Here is a 6045-nt window from a genome sequence, read left to right as displayed (position 1 = left end):
TCTGTCCCTAATTCTCCAGGATGTATAGGGAAGCAACAAGAAAGTCACAGAATTAATATGCGTCCTCTGTGATACCAAAAGTAGCTCAGGGCTGGGGAACGGGTCCTTAGACAAAATACCTGCCACGTGGGCATGAGGACCTAGGTCCAGATCCCTAGCATCCACATAAAAAGCTATGGCTGGCATGATGTGCTTGTAATCCCAGCATAGTTGAGGGATTACCTCAGACCCATTGGCCAGACGGTCTAATTAAGGCTGTAAGACTCCTTAACAGAGTTTGCCTCATAATAAAAGTAAAGGTAGAGAGTAAGAAATAGCAAGACACACCTCCTAACCTTTCCCAAACAGTTTCATCATCAGCTGGGGACCAAGTATTCATATATTTGAGCCTGTGGGTGTTGGAGTTCCTGCAAGCATCATAAAATATGTGTGAGGTAAAGGATGGAACCCGGGTTAGCACAAAAACTTCCAGAGTCTGACCTCATGGTTTATTTTTCTTACACATTTAAGCACAGTAAAACTTTGGGGGAAAGTCTTCATGTGACAATTATCACAAAGCCTCAGAGATATCTAGACCAAAATTCCCTTGCAAAGTAGATCTCTATAGGCGAACACCTGTGATCTTTACAATAAGAGTGAGTTCTATTGACTGATGAGCAGTGTTGACCATTGGTGTTGCATAACCAATTGGGGGGTCCAACCCCTGGGAAAGACTGGTTCTCCCACTCTTAGTAGTCTTTAGTTACCTATAGTTCTTTGTCTGCGGTTGGGGATCCATGAAATGTCCCCCTCCAATGGTATCACATCCATTGGCGTTGTCTTTCTTTGGATCTTGTTTAAGCAGACATATTGTTGAAGTATCATGGGTGTTGTTCCCTTTGATTTCTAGGAGACACACTCTCAGATCCCTTTCCTGGTCTTCTAGCTCTTACCATCTTTCTGGCCCATCTTCTGCAAAGTTTAGGTGCAGCAGTGTTGTAGATGAATCAGCTGGAGCTGAGCATGCCAGATGATGGAGCTGAGCATGCCAGATGATGGAGCTGAGCATGCCAGATGATGGAGCTGAGCATGCCAGATGATGGAGCCGAGCATGCCAGATGATGGAGCTGAGCATGCCAGATGATGGAGCTGAGCATGCCAGATGATGGAGCTGAGCATACCAGAACCAGTTGTTCTTTGCATTTTGACCAGTTGTGGTTCCTGTAATGGTCTTTATCTGTTGTTTTAAAAATAAAAAGTCTCTTTGATGAGGGATGAGAGCTACACTTATCTGTGGATATAAGGATAAGTATTTACAATGCAGTTAGAAATTGTGCTGGTTTAGCAAATTGGTGATAGTAGATTCTCCTCTTAGATCTCTCAGCTCACATTAGCTCACTGATATTTTTTACCTGGCCTCTATAAAACATTTTTGTCTCATGCCCTATAGGTTGAACCTCCAGCATTTACAGCACAGGAGGACAGGAAATGTAGACCAGGGTTGCCATTTCATCTCTTCTCTCTTCCTCTGTCCCTCTCCTGGACCTGGAGGTGTTGGAATAGGAATGCCTAGAACACATAAGAAGGAACCCATCCCCACAGCCACATATCACCCCGGCTAGGTTGGCATCTAACTGCAGATGTTTTGAGGCATGCAGTGGTTTGCCACGAGGCCCTCAGCCAGGGAAGCAACTAGTTAGTTATGGCAGGTCAGCCCCCACGTGAAGCTCAGGATGGAAATTTGCAGGTTGCATGAACAAGCAGAGGGAACTTTCAGTTATTTAACCACGCCTTTTATCATATTTCTCAGTTCTGTGAAATTAATGGAACTCAGGGTACCGACTACAGCCTTCCAGACGTTTACTCCTGAGTCCCAGAAACAACAGAGAAACTGAAGAAAATACAACCTCCACCCTTCCTACTGCTCAGCCCCAAACTCCTTTGACTGTGTTGCCTTTATCACCCCCAATCCCTCAGCACAACCTTCACTGCATACTGAGGGTACCACCCCCCTACCACCACTTTTCTTCAAGAATCTAAATCAGAACTCATACACTCGACCTCTACCTGCCTGAAACCAGTCTCAACAGGCCAGCTGGGTAACAACAGACGGCCATCTCAAGTTTCACACTAACTTTCTGTACATCACAGTAAAGGTCAAGAGCTCACCTATGGCCCACAGAGCTCCATCCAACTGATAACTTATGATCTCTCTGACATCATCGTGACCCACTGTACCCCATTACCCTCACACCTTCAAATGTTAAGACTCCTCCATCACAGGGTAGCTTTCTTGGCCACCCTACTTTCTCAAGGATTCTAGACCAGATTCCCTACTGTGATTTAAAGATGTAACCCCCTCCCCCAATTCATATACTGGAACCATCTCAAAGTTCCTATGTCAATGGTATTTGTAGGTGGAGGCTCAAACCAAGCTGTGATGAGGTCCTGAGAGTGGAGACTTAAGAAGAAAAAGAGAGACCTGAGGGAGCATTGAGCTGTCACAGTGTTAGGGCCTCCCAGAAGCTGAATGGAGCGCAGCACAGCCTCTGAGAAGCTCATGGACACACCACTCTTCAGAATGTATAGGCAATTAAACCTCTTCGTAAATTACTCCCCCCTTGAACTGTGAGAGAAGAAGACCGAGAAGGGGAAGGGCTTCGTTATAATGAGGACCAAATTTGTCGACAGTCTAGGAAGAAGCACAGATTAAGACTAATGGAGAATTAAATGGAGATCTTATAAATAAATAAGTCTTTATAAATAAATAAGCATCTCTAAGGTGGGGATGGGGGGGGCTTGATTTAAGGTTAAGTTTGTGCTCTAGGGTTGACTTCATGCAGTTCTAAGGCAAATGAGCCCAATTTAAAACCCGGCTTTTCAGAAATAAAGGCAACACTTGGCTCCTGACCCCCTCTCTGAACTCTGGTATTTGTTTATCCAAGCAAATGGATTGACCCATTAGAGGCAGGTTTTTTTTTTTTTTTTTTTTTTGAATTCTGTTTTAAAGTTGTACATTGGAATCTATAACCACATTTAATCACCGCTGTGGCCACCTAAGCACGTGGAAATTACTTGCAAAGGGAAGTGGCCTGGTATTCAGCACAGCCTAACAGTGATTCTGATGCTGTAAGATGAGCCTACACCCACCTCCTTCCCAGCAGTCTCAGAGCAGAGCTGGGCGTTCTGCAATGCGGACTCATTCCTACAATCGAGGCCATCAGGATCTGCTGGGAATATTCAGGTTGGTCCAAACGTGGCAAATCTCAGAACTATGGCCATGGGGCACATGGGGGAATACCCATCATGAGAGGATGTTGCAATTATGAAGGGGGTAAAAAGGGGAGAGAGAACAGGGAGACGGGTGTTCTAGAACTGTAACCTTGGTTGTATAGACAACCATCTGACACAGAACACAGGCCCCTTCCTTCATGCACAAACACCACCTCATTCTTTCCATGCTATGAACATTTGAAAACTGAGATCAGGGATGATCATCTTGATTTGGATTCCAGTGATCTTAATCTGCGTATGGTCTCTATATTTGAGTGCACATCTACGTGAAAGCATTTATACTAACACTTAGGAGGGTTTGCATACAAATAACAAACACATGGGATCATTGTAGAGAATTGGCATTTGGGGGTATAAAGAAAACAATGATACCAACAGTGTTCTTCCCACTTCGTTAACATTGTGACAGTATTTCTTCTCTCCTGTTTTTTCGGTGTGTACCTGTAGAGGCGACTCTAGGTGAGCCTTGAGATTACTATCAGGGGTTTTCCTGGCCAGCCCCGGGGCCTCTGAGCATCTTAACATCACCAAAACTAACAAAACTTTTTCATACCATAAACATCTCCTTTGAGGGATATTGCTTTTTCTCTCAAGGAAGTCTGCCCTAAGGGAAGTTTCAAAAAAAAAAAAAAAAAATACAGACGCCCTGGAAGTAGGGAAAGAGACCGGAGCTAGTCAAATGGGATGTTCTTCTGGTCTCTGTTTTAGGAAATACGCACCCCCCCCCCTGCATTGGTCACTGCTGGTCTCTAGAGGAATGTTCAAAAGCTTCTCTGTTGATTTTTTTTTTTGCCACGAAATATTTTTATTTTCATCAATCATACAAATAATTTTCTATAATATCCCAGGGCAAACCGGTGAAATTTGGCAGTCCGATTAGTGGAGAGGTCCCCTTCAGAGACCCGTGGGCCAGTGACATCGGCTCCTTGTGCCCGGGTTTCACAGTGCAGCTTGTGGCTCGTGTCCATCTTGCAGGTGGCTCTTCCTCCCCATCACGAGGGAGTTTTAGAGATGACGGGGCAGGGTGGGGTGGGGAAATCTTCCTAGGCTTTTAGGAGATTTCACTCCTCTTTTCCTGTTCAAAAGTCTCGTTGGTCTCCTGCATCTCCGTTTGGCCTTATCGACCCTGGCGATTTCCCCCATGTCCGGCTTGTCTACCATTTCCTTACAGCTCGTGGATTCCCGAGCACGCGCTCCAGGTGCTCCCACTCGCGTTGCTGCAGCAAGAGACCGTCTCTGTTGATCTTAATCCCGCGGATTCATGGCGGAAAGAAAACTGACTCAAATCATGGCCATACTAGTGAAATCAAGGTTTATTTGTGCACACAGGCTATCTCTCCCTAAGGCAGCTTTTTCAAGAGATCAGCATTGCACACTGGGAAGATAAGGGTTTTTATAGCTCAGGAGTGTGTGTGTGTGTGTGTGTGTGTGTGTGTGTGTGTGTGTGTTCCAACTGGAGGATTTGACAGGCAAATAGGCAAGGTTACAGAAGCAGAAGATACCGAAGCTTAACAAGCTGGTCATAACTTACTGGAACAAAGACAGAGTTACTTACAAGGTGGTCATGACAACATTTTGAAACAAAGGGGTGATTGCCATTCCTGGAACAGGCAACACAGAAACAAACCATTTGTAGTTAAGGTTACCGGTAGGACATAGCCCAATCCTTGAGAAACAGATTTAATCACAAACAGGAATGGACCTAGTTTGTCTTTTCTATAAGATGGCTTTCAAGCCCAAGATGGAGGCAGGCTGGTTGATTTATCCTCGGCTGCTGCTCAGGTTTGGCAACTGGAGCCCAGCTTCCCTTTAGCCGTATATTCCTCTTCCCAACTACCCAGGAGACACATGCAGTTTTGTTTGAGGTAAGCCTATGAGCTGGAGTAGCTAGGCAAAGAGGGACTGACATCTACTGTAGTTTGCTCCTGGTACAACTGCAATCTTGACTGGCTATCAAGGGATAAGTACTAAAACACAGCTTTATCTGCAAGCAGAGGGGCTGTGCCCCGTGATTAGCTGCAATGCCAGAGAGGCTTCTGGGAAGCGCAGAGAATCTGAAGAGCAGTGTGGGTGACTATCCTGGGGGGCGGGGAGGGTAGAGAAAGGAAGAGGTAGAGAGAGGAAGGGAAAGGAAGAAGAGGAAAGAAAGGAGAGAGAGGACGTGGGAGGATGGGGCCGCGAAAGGGAAGGGGGATGTAGGGAGCAGAGTGGGGATGGGAGATGGGAAGGAGTTACGAGGGGGCGGGATGGGAGGGGGGGAGGCGAGGGCGGGGAGGGAAAGAGGACTTCACCAATGTCTAGAAAACTTTACTGACCCCTAGAGAGTTGTTTCTTATCATATTGCATCAACCAACCCCATATTCTCCTTCTTCTCTGAGACAATTCAGATTGTGTTAAGAGAATTATTGTAAATTACTTTATTAAAAAAATAATCAAAAACAAAATTATATAGTTAGATAGCAATGTGAAGACAAAAAAAAAAAAAAAAAAAAAAAAAAGCCATAAGTGGCTATCCTGGTCAGCACTGCTCCACCACAGCTAACCAGGCTCCACAGCTAATCAAGCTCCACTAGTCCACTAGGAAATGTCATAAAATAATCTGCTTATGTGTAGACATCCACTGCTCAAACATTTTGCATGTAGGATGGGCCTTTCTTGCTTAATTACTTCATTAAAAGTGAAAAAATGCAGGGCAGTGGTGGCACACGCCTTTAATCCCACCACTTGGGAGGCAGAGGCAGGCGGATTTCTGAGTTGGAAGCCAGCCTGGTC

The 6045-nt window shown here is 45.3% G+C and overlaps 1 pseudogene; it reads right to left on the bottom strand.

Moving 5' to 3' along the window:
- On the bottom strand, positions 4064-4504 carry Gm19249 (predicted gene, 19249; annotated as a pseudogene).

The sequence above is a fragment of the Mus musculus genome, chromosome 13, assembly GCF_000001635.26.
Source record: "Mus musculus strain C57BL/6J chromosome 13, GRCm38.p6 C57BL/6J".
NCBI classification, from domain to species: Eukaryota; Metazoa; Chordata; class Mammalia; order Rodentia; family Muridae; genus Mus; species Mus musculus.
This window is presented reverse-complemented; position numbering and strand designations above follow the sequence as displayed.